The 15,964-nt window shown below is 56.2% G+C and overlaps 1 long non-coding RNA gene and 1 other non-coding gene across 2 annotated transcripts; one reads left to right on the forward strand and one right to left on the reverse strand.

Moving 5' to 3' along the window:
* Positions 1 to 1,575: 1,575 nt before the first annotated feature.
* LOC121233066 lies at positions 1,576 to 3,322 on the reverse strand. Its single transcript, XR_005931850.1, has 3 exons — positions 3,240 to 3,322; positions 3,032 to 3,132; positions 1,576 to 1,633 (listed from the first exon to the last, which is right to left on the reverse strand). It is a non-coding gene; the product is annotated as an uncharacterized LOC121233066 (long non-coding RNA).
* An 8,901-nt stretch (positions 3,323 to 12,223) lies between these two features.
* On the forward strand, positions 12,224 to 12,296 carry TRNAF-GAA. The gene has a single exon. It is a non-coding gene; the product is annotated as a tRNA-Phe (tRNA).
* The last annotated feature ends 3,668 nt before the right edge of the window (positions 12,297 to 15,964 follow it).

Below are 15,964 nucleotides of genomic sequence, written 5' to 3' on the forward strand. Positions count from 1 at the left end.
GGGGATGCTGGGAGTTGGGTGGGGGATGCTGGGGGATACTGGGAGTTGGGTGGGAGATGCTGGGAGTTGGGTGGGGGATGCTGGGAGATACTGGGAGTTGGGTGGGGGATGCTGGGGGATACTGGGAGTTGGGTGGGGGATGCTGGGAGTTGGGTGGGAGATGCTAGGGGATACTGGGAGTTGGGTGGAAGATGCTGGGAGTCGGGTGGGGGATGCTGGGAGTTGGGTGGGGGATGCTGGGGGATACTGGGAGTTGGGTGGGAGATGCTGGGAGTTGGGTGGGGGATGCTGGGGGATACTGGGAGTTGGGTGGGAGATACTGGGAGTTGGGTGGGAGATGCTAGGGGATACTGGGAGTTGGGTGGAAGATGCTGGGAGTCGGGTGGGGGATGCTGGGAGTTGGGTGGGGGATGCTGGGGGATACTGGGAGTTGGGTGGGAGATGCTGGGAGTTGGGTGGGGGATGCTGGGAGATACTGGGCGATGCTGGGAGTGGGGAGCGCCCCCCCCCGCTCAGATGGAGATGCTGTTCTCGGTCTCCAGCGGGTTGAGGTAGTTGTATCTGAGCATGGCCACGTGGTTCCTCTCCTCCAGGAGGTCGCGGATCTCCTCCAGCTCCCCCCGGAAGGTCCGGATGATCCGGCGAGGTTCCGCTTCGGTGAAACGCTCCTCCAGGTATTGTCCCAGCAGCCTCTGGGAGGGGACACAGGGACGGGGACCCATCAGCTTTGACCAGTTGAGGTGACTCGAGTCAACTGGAAGCTTCTGGGAATGCTGGGAGCCGTGGCGGCCACCACCATCGGGGAGTCACAGCCTCGGGGGGCAGCTCTTGAGGTTCCTCAACCCGCCCAGAGCCACCGTTTCTCATGGGACATCATCTCTTGAGGTTCCTCAACCCACCCAGCGCCACCGTTTCTCGTGGGACATCATCTCTTGAGGTTCCTCAACCCACCCAGAGCCACCGTTTCTCGTGGGACATCATCTCTTGACGTTCCTCAACCCGCCCAGAGCCACCGTTTCTCGTGGGACATCATCTCTTGACGTTCCTCAACCCACCCAGAGCCACCGTTTCTCATGGGACATCATCTCTTGAGGTTCCTCAACCCACCCAGAGCCACCGTTTCTCGTGGGACATCATCTCTTGACGTTCCTCAACCCGCCCAGAGCCACCGTTTCTCGTGGGACATCATCTCTTGACGTTCCTCAACCCACCCAGAGCCACCGTTTCTTGTGGGACATCATCTCTTGACGTTCCTCAACCCACCCAGAGCCACCGTTTCTTGTGGGACATCATCTCTTGACGTTCCTCAACCTGCCCAGCACCACCACTTCTCGTGGGGCACCTCTTGAGGTTCCTCAACCCACCCAGCGCCACCATTTCTCATGGGATATCATCTCTTGAGGTTCCTCAACCCACCCAGAGCCACCGTTTGGGGAGGTCGTGGTGGTGGGGCCACCCTCACCGTGTCATCGAGGCGGGAGCTGAGGAGGATGAGGGCCACCAGGATGTTGGCGGTGGTGTCCACCTCGGGGAGGGTGTCAAGGAAGTGCTGGAGGAAGGCCTTGCCCTTGGCCATTGGCGGCGGGTGGCGCATGGAGGAGGGAGCGTTGGGGACGAAGGCTCCCAGGTCGTACTGCAAGGGGGGGAGAGGGCAGTGGCAGCAGAGGACATCCCGGTGGCATGGAGATGGGTTGGATGGGGATGTTCTCCAGGGATGGATGGGGAAGTCCCACTGGCATGGAGATGGGATGGATGGGGACATCCCTTCAGCATGGAGATGGGTTGGATGGGGATGTTCTGCTGGGGTGGGGACATCCTTCCAGCATGGAGAAAGGATGGATGGGGATGTCCCTTTGGCATGGAGATGGTTTGGATGGGTACGTTCTCCTGAGGTGGAGCAGGGTGGGGACATCCTTCTGGCGTGGAGAAAGGATGGATGGGGATGTCCCTCTGGCACGGGGACAGGTTGGGTGGGGACGTTCTCTTGGGGTGCGGTGGGGACATCCTTCCAGCATGGAAAAAGGATGGATGGGGATGTCCCTCCAGCATGGAGACGGGTTGGATGGGGATGTTCTCCTGGGGTGGGGATATCCTTCCAGCATGGAGAAAGGATGGATGGGGACATCGCTGTGGCATGGGGACAGGTTGGATGGGGACGTTCTGCTGGGGTGGGAACATCCTTCCAGCATGGAGAAAGGATGGATGGGGATGTCCCTTTGGCATGGAGATGGGTTGGACGGGGACGTTCTCCTGAGGTGGAGTGGGAATGTCCCACTGTCATGGAGAAGGGATGGATGGGGACATTCTCCGAGGTGGAGCGGGGTGGGGACATCCCTCTGGCATGTGGAAAGGATGGATGGGGACGTCCCTTTGGCATGGAGATGGGTTGGATGGGGATGTTCTCCTGAGGTGAGGTGGGGACATCCCACTGTCATGGAGATGGGATGGATGGGGATGTCCCTCCAGCATGGAGATGGGTTGGATGGGGACATCGCTCCAGTGTGGAGAAGCGTTGGATGGGGACGTTCTCCTGAGGTGGAGCGGGGTGGGGACATCCTTCCAACATGGAGAAAGGATGGATGGGGATGTCCTTCTGGCATGGGGACAGTCAGGTTGGATGGGGACGTTCTCCTGAGGTTTGGTGGGGATGTCCCTCACCCATGGAGAGGGGATGGATGGGGACGTCCCTCTGGCATGGGGACAGGTTGGATGGGGACGTTCTCCTGGGGTGGGGTGGGGACATCCTTCCAACACGGAGAAAGGATGGATGGGAACATCCCTTTGGCACGGAGATGGGCTGGACGGGGACGTTCTCCTGAGGTTCAGCGGGAACATCCCACTGTCATGGAGATGGGACGGATGGTGACATCCCTCCAAGCACGATGCGAGGTGGGACACTGACATCTACTCCCCCTTAGGGTGGGGGACATCCCTCCAGCACCCACAGGCCTCGGAGAGGGCCACCTCTCCGGCGTGGGTTTTTGGGGGGGACATCTGGTTTTTTTGGGTGCAGATGACTCTGAGGTCCCACCTGCCCGTTGTTGACGGCCGCGTGCTGCACCGAGCAGGTGAACACCACCATGGTGAGGAACTTGCCGAGCTCCGCCACCGTCCGCAGCGAGGACGGGATACCTGGAAGGTGGAAAAGGACAATGAAGAACATCACGGATCCCATCCTTTACTCCTCCCGCCACCCTTAGGGACATCGCGGAGCACCCATGGGTGCAGGAACACCCTACCCGAAGACGTCCTGCTCAAGAAACCATTGACGAAGATCTCCATCGCCCACGCCTGCAGCTCGGCGTCCTCGCGTACCGCCGCGTCCTCCTTGTAGCAAAAATCCACGATGGCGGAGACGAACCTACCGGAGGGTGGGATTAAGGTGAGTGGGGTGGTCCCGTAGCACCCATGGGACCACCCCGGCCGGTCGTCACCCACCTCCGGATGGCTTCCCAAAGGATCATCCCGTCATCCCAGTAGCGGTAGTTGGGAATTTGGGTCATGCCACGTTGGCGGATGTCATCGGGGAGGCAGAGGGAGGCGTAGGTCACCTTCTCCAAGCCCTATCGGACCAGTAGCAGCAGTCCCTCATAGGTGGCACCCGAGGACTGGTGGGGAGGGTGGCACCCATGGGTGCGCCGAGGAGGAGGAGGCACTGTGGCCTGCCTCCACCCGCTCCCAGTGCTCCCAGTATACTCCAGCACCCCCGGTTCTTCCCCAGCTCCAACATGGTCTCTAGTGTCCCCCAGGGCTCCCCAGTGCCCCCAGTATACCCCACTGTCCCCAGTGCTCTCTCGTGTCCCCCAGCCCATGCTCTCTAGTGTGCCCCAGTGCTCCCAGTATAGCCCAGTGCCCCAAGAGCACAAGTACTCCCCCAGTGCTCCCAGTATACTCCAGTAACCCCAGTCCTTCCCCAGCTCTGACACGGTCTCTAGTGTCCCCCAGGTCTTCAAGGCTCCCTAGTGCTTCCAGTCTACCCCAGTGCTCACAAGTGCTCCCAGGGCACCAATACTCCAAGTATCACCCCACCCAGTGCTCCCAGTATACCCCAGTGGCCCCCAGTGCTCCCAGTGCACCCCAGTGCGCCCAGTATAACCCACTGTCCCCAGTGTTCTCAGGCGTCCCCCATCCCATGCTCTCTAGTGTCCCCCAGTGCCCCCAGTATACACCAGTGTCCCCAGTCCTTCCCCAGCTCCAACACCCCGCCCCAGGCCCTCTAGTGTCCCACAGGTCTTCAGGGCTCCCCAGTGCCCCCCCAGTGCTCCCAGTCTACCCCAGTGCTCATGAGTGCTCCCAGGGCACCGGTACTCCAAGTATCACCCCCCGCCAGTGCTCCCAGTATACCCCAGTGTCCACAGTGCTCCAAGAGCACAAGTACTCACCCAGTGGCCCCAGTATGCTCCAGTGCACCCAGTATACCCCACTGTCCCTTTTCTGAAAGAGGCTCTGCCGAGGACGAGGGCCATGAGTTGTTCCGTCTCTGGGAAAGCACAGATCCCCAGGGCTTTTGTGCCTGTAGATATGGTGCCAAGAGAAGGTGAAGAGCAGCAACAGCCTTCAGGGCTGGGCCCTTCCTTGTGGGAGCAGGAGCCAGACGTTTCCCTTTTCGGAAAGAGTTTTAGACATGAAACTGAGAAGAAAACCACCTTGTCCAAAAAGCTGGAGCTTCCAGGAAGCTTACAGTTTTAAGGAAATTTCTTAGGAAGGGCCACCTGCTAAGTCATGAGGGACAGTTACTGTCTGCTGTACTGACCGTGCTTTGCTGGAGCTCCTTTCAGGCGTAGCGGGCTGGAGGCAAGGAATTTTTTCCTTTTCCCATCTCCTCCAGTCAGTTCACTGTGGTTCATGGAGGGAGGACGAGAGATTTACTCAAGAAAATTTCACACTAGAGACAAGTGAAAGTTTTTTTCCTCCTGAGGACAGCCAAGCACAGGAAGTGGCTGCCCAGAGGAATAATCCCGTTTCCATTCCTGGAGGTTTTCAAGGCGTAACTTGGATCAAGTGCTGAGGAACCAGCTCTCACCTCAGAGTTGACCATGCTGAGCTGGAGACCTCCTGAGTGTACTGGTTTTGACTGGGACAGAGTTAAATTTCTTCACAGTAGCTTGTATGGGTCTGTGTTTTGGATTTGTGCTTAAAACTGGGTTGAAAACACACTGATGATGTAGTTATTGCTGCGCAGCGCTTGCGCAGCATGAAGGCTTTTTCTGCTCCTCACACTGCCCTGCCAACGAGTAGGCTGCGGGTGCAGAGGTTGGGAGGGGACACAGCCGGGAGAGCTGACCCCAACTGACCAAAGGATATTCCCTACCATATAATGTCATGCTCAGAAATAAAACTGGGGACGTAGAGAGGTCGGAAGCAGCTGCCGTTTCTTGGGGATTGGCTGGACATTGATTAGTCGGTGGTGAGCAATTGTCTTCTTTTGCATCATTTTTTTTTTTCTTGGGTGTTATTTTCCTCTTTCTTTGAGGGCTTTTTTGGTTGTATTTTCTTTTTTCCTAGTTTTTTTATCAAGTTCATAACTAAGCTTGCCAAGTAGAGCCAATAGCATGGAGAGAGGGCAGCCAGCCTGTTGGCAAAAACAGCTTTGCCCTGCTTAGAGAGGTGGATCCCACCTCTCCCAAGCAGATGCTGCTCTGCAGTCAGGGTGCCACGGGCACAGAACCCAAACCATGTCCCCTACACCTGTTCTGCAGTTAAGTATTAACTTGTCCTGTTAGTGCCTTTCTCCTCACACCCTTTCCCCTCACCAACAAGGTTGAGGAGAAAACCATCTGGGCCCCCATGCCCTTCACTATCACCCCCAGAGCCCTGTAGTCATATCTGATACCGTCACTTCTTTCCCCTGGCAGTGTGATTTGTGCCCACTTGCAATAAGAGCAGGGGGTAGTAGTCAGAGGGCCGGATGAGCTTTGGACTTCCCACCACAACATCCTGGATCCTGGTCCCCAGCAAGCAGCAAACCTCTCTAGATGGTTGGTTGGGATGACAGATGGGTGCCTCTCTTCCCCGTATTAGGTAGTCATCCATTACGATCCAAAAACCCCGACGGCACTACGTCTAGTTGAGGCTTGACTGTCTCCACTGTGGAGATCCCACAGCCTTTCTGGGTGCATGTTCCCAGTGTCCTGACAGATCTTATAGTGCAGGTTCTTTTCTCTTAAGCCTAGTCAGAATTTCCCATGGCCCAAATTTTCCCATGGCTTCTCATCCTTCCACTGTGCCCACCTGGGAAGAGTCTGACTCATCCTCCTCTGCACCATCCCATAAGCTAGCTGTAGACAATGACAGTATCTCCCCTAGGCCAGCCTTGATTTTCTGACATCCTTCTCTTTGGCCCAATGATATCGACCGGTCTTCAGCAGACTCCCCGTTTCCAGCAGTTGGAGGTTGTTGGAGGGAATGACCAGACAAGGAGACCGTCCCTGGGGGCTGGTGAAACGGGAAGTCAGAGGCACTGGTTACAGGTGGAAGACCAATTGTGGAGGTGGCTGTGAAAGCCCTAAATGTGTTTCACCAAGCAGGATGGCCAAGGCCTGAACCCCATCCCCCTGGGAAGGGGGATCCTTTCCTACACGGGACACTTACAGCTCTTCCTGGGAGCAGTTTCATGTGCGGGGTGTGATGCCGAGTGAAGGACAGCGGTAGGACACCTCCCAGGCTCTTTGGGGGGTCAGTGAGGAGGGAACAAGGGCCTGGGGCTGTAAGAAACCAGTATCCTCACATGGGCTTCAGTGGAAGAGACAGCAGCCACCATGGAGATGACAAGGACTTCAGATCTGTTGGTGGGGAGGAGGGGGGCAGCCGCACAAAGGCCCTGTTTGCACCACAGACAGTCCTACACTGCCCTATGCCTGTGCCAGTTTCCCTGCAGACTTCAGCTGCCTCCCCCTGTTTCCCCACCCCACCCTGACCTTGGGATCTCCCAAGTAGAAGAACTTGGAGCAATGCAGTAATTTGAGCCTGGGGGAAACTGTGAGGGCAATGGACTTGAATAATTTTATCATTCTTTCTCACAATCCAAACCTTTTTTACTTGGCATAAATTAAATTGGTCTTCCCCAAGTCAACCCTTCTTTGCCTGTGACAGTAATTAGTAAGTGATCTCCCTGTCTTCATCGTGACCCAGGAGCTCTTCCATCTTATTTTCTCCCTTTGTCCTTTTGAGCTGGAGGTGTGACTGGGCAGCTGGGTGGGTGTCTGGCTGTTGGGCAAGGCTAACCCACTACAGGACAGCCACCTCAGGACTGCTGTGTCCAGTGTGGGGCTCACCAGCACAAGGAAGACCCTGACAGACTGGAGAGAGAGTTGCAGAGGCCAGAAGGATGGTTGGGGCCTGGAGCACATTGTGTACAAGGAGAGGCTGAGAAAGCCGGGGTTAGGAAAAAAATCCCTCAGAGCCAAACACTGGGGCAAGGACCCAGGCCGTTTGGTGAGATCTCTATCAGTGGAGATTTTCAAAATCTGTCGAGACAAGCACCTGATGTAGCCGGAGGTGTCTGAAAATGGGCTTGGCTGAGAGTCTGGCTGTGGCAAGAGCTATGGGACTTGATGTGTAATGAGTGTTGGTAGGAAACTGGTTCCCTTTGTATTAGTAATGGCAGTAGAGCTGGGTATCCTAGAGACCTGGAGGAAGACAGGGGTGACCATGCAGCAAAGGTCCTTCCTCAGGGTTGGGCTGTATGGCCACTCACTCTCTGGCTCTTCTCTGTTCATATTATAGGCGATCCCCAACACTGACTGCGTTTGCCCCTTCTCTGCCCCCACCAGCCCCACGCCCCAGGGCAGCATGACAGTCCTGGCCCTGGAGCTCCTCAGCCAGCTCTTGCATCTCTCCAACCCCCTTCCCCTGTGCCAGCTGGGTTCCTGCTGCCTGCCCTTTGATTGCAGAGTCCTCCTTTCCCTGTGAATACCTGGAATTAACACTTTTGCGTGATTCCACCTGGGCAATCTCTCACTTTGTGGATCTCTGGTCACACCCCAGGCACACGCTGCCCATGGAGATCCCCTGGGATATCCAGGCAGCTACAGATTCCCCTCCTGGAAGATGTCTTCTGCCCTGTCACATGTGGGAAAGGACTGGGTTTCTACCTCAGTGACCATTTGTCATCTCCACTGTCACCAGGCACCAACAGGTGAGTCCTAAATCCACCCCTCTAGCAGGTCACAAGGTGACAATGAGCTTTTTGCCCTTGAAACCATGGATCAATAGGCCTTTTGGAGGTGCAGTATCACGGGCCTGTTCCTGACACGAGGTTTGGAAAAACAGCCCCACCATCAGGCAGTGCCCAGGGAAGATCCCTTTTTATTACAGAGATGCTATGAGGGAGTCAGCTTGGACCCAGTGCTACAAAGTCGCATTTTTATATGGTCCTCCAGGTGAGACAGAAGAGGTTCCTGCTTCACATGAAGTACAGGAAGTCCAAGTATTAGTCTATGAACATGAAACCCCAAAGAGCAGTAACAACAACAATAATAAAAGAAAGCATGGGCCTAGTATGGGAGTCACTTGTGGAAAAAGACTGGAAGTTTACTGGTATTGAAAAATGTCCATGAAATCACTTTCCTCAGGGCATTTTTGAGCTCCCTGTTCCTCATGCTATAGATGAGAGGGTTCACAACTGGAGGCACCAGCGAGTACAGCACGGCCACCACCAGATCCAGGGATGGGGAGCAGATGCAGGGGGGCTTCAGATAGGCAATCGTGCCAGGGCTGACATACATGGAGACCACTCAGCCCACAAGTCAGCAGCCCTAGCCAAGAGAACAAGGACCTCAGTTCTGGGTCCCAGCCCTAACAAAGCCCTTGGCTTTCCCCACCACAGGCTGTCCTATACTGTCCTATGTCAGTGATCATTTCTCTGCAGATTTTAACTCTCCCCCCTGCTTCCCCAACTCACTCTGAGCCCATGATATCCCAAGGTTTACTGATAACTCTCTGTCCTCACTGTTGTCAAACATAAAGATGTGGTTTTCTGAGGGTTAGACAATGGCTCTGAGTTCCCCAAAACCCATCTGGCTTCTTTCAAAGCCTTGTTTATGTTCCTCTAGCACCCAAGATGTGCTCCTCTAGCCCCAGGCTCGCTTGAATTCTTACGTGCACGGCTCTCTCCCTGCACCACCACGTCTCTCACAAACCTTCCCTCTTCCCCCGCAGTGATGAAACTTCACCCCAGGAGGTCTGTGCATCCTCCACACTCATAGATGTTTCCTGAGGTCCATCCAAGTATGGGAAGTGAAGCAGGAAAAGAGCAAGGTCAGCTTATTTGACATGATAGCCACCCTCAGCAGCGGGCCTTCTCCATTTTCTAGGCATGCACATATCATAGAAAAATCTCTTTCACCCCTGACTTGCAGAAGAGGGGTCTTCCTTCCTGACATCTTCCCAGGACACACCTCCTCCTCTTCCCCATCCACAGACAACCACTGCTTTCCATTTCTGGCCTCAGAGAGGGTTTCAGGATTTGCTAAAGCCATCAGCCACCTCCTTGTTTCTCACTGACATCCCTCGACCTCTCTCTGAGCCCTACACTTGGCCAATCAATCAGTGCTGCTCGGAGCTGCTCGCTCTTCAGAAGAGGCCTTGAGATTCCTGCATATTCCTGGTGCTTATTAACTATCTTCCTGGCTCTCTCCAGTGCTCATGGCAAACGTTGCTGTCTACAACAGGGCCTTTATGACCATCTTTTATGAAATCATTGTCTTTTTAAGATCTTCTCTGCAGAAAGAGTAGCCACAGAAAAGCACCAAAAGCACCAAACACACCAAAGCAGAGTCTGAGTGAAGTGCCAGTAAGAAGCAGCTGAGCAACACCCAAGGCTCTGGCTTCCTGGCAAGGAGTCTCTCCTGTTTGTCACCTTTTCTCATGAAAGGAGCAGGAAAACTGTCCATCCCACGGAGCTCTGCAGAAGGAAGATGGAGCTGTACATAGCGTGAGGCGATACAAGTGGGATCAGCAGGTAGAGAAGACTCCTGTAGGGAAGGCATTTTGAGGGAGCACCCTGACTTCACCCAGATAAAAAAGAGACCAGGCAGTGTGCTGACATGATGGGGAGAAGTGTCCTGCGGTAAAAGAGTGTGGATGAGAGAAGGTGGGAGAGATTTGGTTTGCAGAGATTTGAGGTAGTACTTTCAGCACATCAGCAGCCTGAGGTTTGGAGCCAAGGAAAAATATAGAAGCTCTCAAGGACATTTTGGAATTAATGGAACTATCACTAATAGCGGTAACAGGACAGTGCTGCAAGGGAACTCTTTTGTATTCTCGATGATGAACTAAATCTATTTAATTTTTCTTTTTACATGACAAAAATAGCTATGAGTTCTCAGTGATTAGCCTCTGGTATACAATTCTTAGAACAAGTGTCCATGATGGCACCTCCTGGCAGCTGCTTCATGGCCCCTGTCAGTGCCCTGTCCCTGTGCTGGCCCAGCCCCACTGACCATACATGGACGCACGGCCCCATTGTGCAGGCACAGCATGGGAAAGGGGAGAGTCAGGGGTGGGGACCTTCCCCCCATTGTGATCCTAAAGATGGCCTTCAGATCACAGTTCCCCCATGACCCTCCTACTTTTGCAGCTTCCCCAGCACCTGACCCATGCCCTGCTGCAGCCTTGTCCCATGTGGAGCTTTGCAGACACCTCTGCTCCAGGGTCTGCCAGCGTCTTGGGAAGGAGGGAAGCTGGGTAGGGCTGTCTGTTTTCCCAAACCAGCCTTAGGACCACCGGGAAGGTGGAGGTGGCCTCACAGCAAAACACACCTGTAAACCTGGGGTGACCAGCAAGCGCTGGAAATGGCCAATGAGAGATGCTGGGGGTGACAAAGGCCCTGAGTCACCTTCGCAGTCTATCCACACTGCCAAGGGCACAGACCAGACTCCTCCTCTCCCCTACACCTGCATGTCTTCCATGCTTTCCACAAGCCCTAGCTCTGAACAACAAAACCCCGGTGTGAGTCCTCATGCTGCAGGGTCACACACTGCCAACTCTACACTGATGTTTTTTCTCTCCTGGGCACTTTCCAGCCCAGCACTGCTCCCCCTAAACTCTCCCCACTTCCCTTGACCTCCCTCCACCTCCTCTGCCCTCTTCCCAGCACAGCCCAGTCTGGCATGGCCCCACAGCAGAGCCCACCACAGGGTGCGGCAGAGCTCTGGGCACTCACCCCACAGCCCCAGACCCTCTGAAGGGCACAGCAGCTCCTTGGGGGTGGAGAGGGCTGAGCCCCAGGCCTGGGGGGCATCTGTGGCACAAGGCCTGAGGACATCCCCTTGTGTGATGGAAATGCTGCTATGGAGGCTGACGTGCAGAAAACTGACTCTACAATCAGTGAGGTTATAAAGTAAGTATGTTCATTCAGCGCTGGGCAGCACGGGGGGTAGTCCCACCAAAGTCGTGCGCGCCTGACTCGGCAGTTTGCTTGAAATTTATAAAATCATGTGTTACATATTCACAATACGCCTATACATATGCATGACCTATCCCTGCTGCATATTAAAATGAGTTCCGAGAGGTCATTTCCATAGTCTCCTCTCAACTGTGCTTGCGCAGTGCCTCTTTATGGTGGTCGTCGCAGAGATGAAGATAGATGACTCCGTTCACCGCTAGTAACCTCTTTTCTTGCGCAGGCTCAGAGGTTTCTTGGTATTCACCCAAGCTACAAGACCAGTCTTAGCTGGCTCTTGGGGCCAGCTCCTGCTTCTTATCAGGAACTGTCTCTGCCTCATTGGCTGGTTCTTGGTACCAGCTCTTCTCATCAAGGACTGTCTCTATGTCAGCTAATTTCAGCAATGTAAGCGCTGAACATCATCTTTCATCCCCCTTTATTATGTCTACTGAGATTCTTTTGACTCCCCTTGTCTCAGCACCAGCAAAAGCTCTGCCTCCCCTGGGCCCTCTCTCCCCTATGAGAGAGGTCTTCCACCAACCCCACCCTTCTTCCACCTCCAGCTTTGGCTGCTGCGTGTGCCTGGCCTGCCCGCTTGCCTTCACCACTCACTTTTGTAACTGAGGCCTGACACATATCTTGGCACTCCCACTGTAAGCTGGCACCCACCCCACACCTGGAGTCTACCTGGCCATGGAGGCAGGCAGAGGACAGGTCCACTCTGCCCGGCGCTGGGCACAGCTTTTCCCTGGGAATGTCCCCAAGGAGCTCTCTTCATGTGTGTGTCAGCCTGTGGCCTGGCAGGGGTGGAACTGGGACAAGGGCTGCTGGGGCAGGGCTGAAGTAGCTCAGCTGGGAGAGCGTTAGACTGAAGATCTAAAGGTCCCTGGTTCAACCCCGGGCTTCAGCAATGATTTGCTCCTGTAGATTTTTGCAGAGACTGGCTGGCTACTTCCAGCCTGCCCTGGCCCTCCTTGCTCCTTCACCTCTTGCCAGAGCACTGCCCGTGCACTGGAGCTGCAGATCTGCAGGTTAGAATGAGCCTTCCTCTTGCACTGCAAGCCCCCAGCCTTCCCCTGGACAGGACTCTCCATTCAGTGCTTCTTTGGGGTGGTCTTGAGCCGCCCCTCCTTCCCTGCTCCACAGCACTTGGCATCTCTCCTTTGTGGGGTCTCTGCAAAGACCCTGTCTCTCTCCTCTGTGTCATTCTCAACGGGGCACAGACTGCTCCCCTTGTCATAGACACATCACGGGAGAAGAGTGTGTCTCCTGCTGGCAGGCATCAAGGGGATGGAGCTCAGTGGAAGAGCACCCACTTTGCATGTGGGAGGTCCTGGGTTCAATCCTTGGCATCTCCAGGGGTGGTGCTTTTGCCCTGACTGCCCAGCCTCAGGCAGGTGTGGGCTGGAGCTCAGGCACTGCTCCTCTCCAGGCCCTGTGGGCCTGCCCTGCCCACTCAGAACTAAGCTGTGAGGTGGGGAGGGCTGTGTGTGCTGCATCTGCTGAGCCCCCTCTTGGAGGAGAAGCAGGCAGCAGCTGTGCTGGACCTGAGCCCAGGTCACTGCCCTGCATCCTAGGGCCACCCCACCCAAGGACAATGCTTGGCAGTAAAGTGTGCCTGTGAGGAGACCTCAGGGAGGGCATAGACAGCAGCAGTACCCTAAGGAATCCTTTCTGGCTGCACTGGGAGATGTGGTGTGAGGGTGCTGGTCCAGCCCAGGTGTCCTTTGGGACCAGAGCCACACTGCCCTGGTGGCTTTCCAGGGCTAAGGGGCTGAGATTGTTCTGTCCCCAGGTGGAGATCCCATACCACATGGGAAGCACTCTGTGCCAGCAGGTAAGGCTGTCTGGGCTGGACAAGCATGGGCAGGGCTGTGGGACTCCCAGCTGGAGTTTTCCTTCCACCATCACCACTGGCTTGAGCAGAGCCTCAGCTCAGGGAACCTGGATCTGCTGAGGTCAGGCACAGCCCTGCAGACGTGGGACTGGTGGGGCCGGTGCCCACCTCTTGTTCCTGGGGTGTTTGGTGACTCTGTCACTACTTCGTAACTACTGTGTTGGTAGGATCAAGGAGTCAGAGGTCTGTCCACAGCCATGCACAGGCAGTGAGGGCCAGAAGATGGTGCCTTGGTTGCTCCCCTGGCAATAACACCCACAACCAAAATGGGGCATGAGACACAGAGTTTCACTGCAGGGTGCCAAGCACCCTGGTGAGCCAAAACTCAGAGAAATAAGGCTGCTCTCCTATGGGCTTTAAACAGCCAAGCTCTGCCCAGCATGGGGGCTGCAGTGCTGAGGCTTGGGGTCTCACTGTGACCCCCCCTCAGGCAGGTCCTCGGGAGCTGCAGGAACAACCACAGATCTGGGCTACAGTGACAATCTTACTTTGCTGCAGAGAATGGACCCAGCCTGCAGGGCCAGACTGTTCAGGTCCCCAGATGCCACGAAACAGGCTCTTCCTCCTCAGGCGTGCTGCCCCCTCAAGCACACACAGGCCTGTGGCTCATCTCCCCCAGGAGGAAGAGGAAAATGTCTGCCCGGTGCCAGAATAAGGGAGAAATATTACCCCTGTGGGAGGGCAGAGCTGGCAGCGAGGTGGCACAGGACAGGCGCTGGGTTCCTCTCCCCAGTCCCCACTTGGAGCACCTTGAGTCTGCACGTCAGTGTCCATACTGTCCATAGCCCCCACCATCCTGTGTTCAGAAGATAACACTCCCCCCTCCTTCTTTGCTTCACTTTTATACCTTAATTCTCTGAGATGCAGGGCTGGAGCTTGCCCCCATGGGAGTTTTCCAGGGGATGGAGGCTGTGTTTGCAGTGCCCATGTCTGTCACCCATCACCGTGGGGGTCTCACCCTGGGAACACTGCTCTCCTATGGGGTCTGCCAGCAGGAAGGCTCTAGGGTATAGGGCAGAGGAATCTGTGAGTCTTGGCTTCTCCCAGATCCCCCCAGGGTCACTCCAGGGGTGGAGGATCTCCCAGCAGGGAATGGGGCAATGCTGAAGTGGGAGAGGATGTTGGTGACAGCCACCTCCTCCCCACTTCTCCTCTAGGGCCAGATCCTGCTGCTTGCAGCAGTACTGACCTCCAGCAACTCCCCACAGGGAACCCTGCCACAGACAGCCAATGCACCTTCCAGCCCGCAGCAGAGGAGCCTTTTGGGGAAGTGCCGGAGGGATGTGGAGACCCACCAGCAGGACCAGGGAGAGCAGTTTGGGCACCAGGTCCTGCCCAGGAGTCAAACCCTTTTCCCTGCCTGGTTCCTGCATAAAAGGTTTCTCTGCCCGTGGGTGCTGGGGCAGCTGAAAGCCACAGCCAAGGGAGAGGGGCCCTGGCTCAGCTCCCAGCAGTGCCTCTTTTAGGGGAGGGACACAAAATCTCCTCTGCCATGGAAACGTGCCCACGTGAGCATCCTCCCAGATGAGCCCTTCTCCAGGCCAGGGGCTGCACCATGGCTTTTGGCTGCTGCACCACGGCTTTTGGCTGCAGCACCATGGCTTTTGGCTGCAGCACACATCTCCTGGGGATCCTTTCTCCATCCCCCCAGTCCTCCCACAGTGCTGAGGGAAAGGTGCCCCCATCCCCCCTGCTCCCATCCCTCTTGTACCTGCACACAAGTACCGCCCTGACACAAATCCGAACGGACATCCCTGGTGAGGCAGCAGGAGGGCAGGGGTGGGGGCTGGAGGAGAGCAGGAGGAGGGGGTCCCAGGGCTGCCGTGGGGCCTTACAGCCTCTGCTCAGGAAGAAGGCAGCTCAGTGCCTTGACAAGAGTGCTCAGGGTCTGCGAGGGCCCAAGGCAGCAGGAGCAGCCCATGGAGACTGGGCTCCTGGCAGAGCATGAGGAGAGGGAATCCCAGCCCGTGTGTCCCAGAAAGCGGCTCTGCAGCCTGTGCTGGGGCAGTGGGGAGCAGAGCTGCCTCCTAACCATGGTGGGAGGTAATCCATGGGCCACATTTTCCCCTGGGGCTGGCTGGGGTGTTCGGGGCACTGCGGCCAACTCAGGGCTCACTTCTGTGGGGCCACAGCCCAGGGCTTACCCTGACAGGGCAGCTCTGTCATGGCCTCTGCACTGTGGGACCAGCATGGCCCAGGCCCTGCCTGGGGCAAAGAGCAGCTGGGAAACCCTAGGGTGAGGAAATGGGTGCTCCCACTGCGGTGCATCACAGGGCCTATCAGAGAGCCATTTTGACTAGAAACTGCCTGTGGCCAGTAAGATGGAAATGTCTCTGTCAGCAGGATTATTCCCCAGGGATCATGGGCTCTCGCTGCTCCACAGCCTGACCCCAAGCCTGCTGTCCCTGACACATGCCCATCTCCCCACCTCCATGACTTTGCTCTCTGCTCCTCCTGATCAGCCTCAGGAAGATGCCCTGACACTTGGGCAGGCAAGCACCAGCTCCTGGGGGGTCTCATCCCCCCAGCTCTGCCTGTGCCCCTCACTGACACCCTGCAGCCCTTCCAGGAGGTATCTATCTCCCCCGGGACCGCTGTGGAAAGACCAACCTCTGCGCCCAGCCCTGGTGCTTAGTGCTTGCCCAGCCAGGAGGGCCAGGAGCAGGCAGAGAAGGGCCCCC

This window comes from Aquila chrysaetos, assembly GCF_900496995.4.
Source record: "Aquila chrysaetos chrysaetos chromosome W unlocalized genomic scaffold, bAquChr1.4 W_unloc_5, whole genome shotgun sequence".
Classification (NCBI taxonomy): domain Eukaryota; kingdom Metazoa; phylum Chordata; class Aves; order Accipitriformes; family Accipitridae; genus Aquila; species Aquila chrysaetos.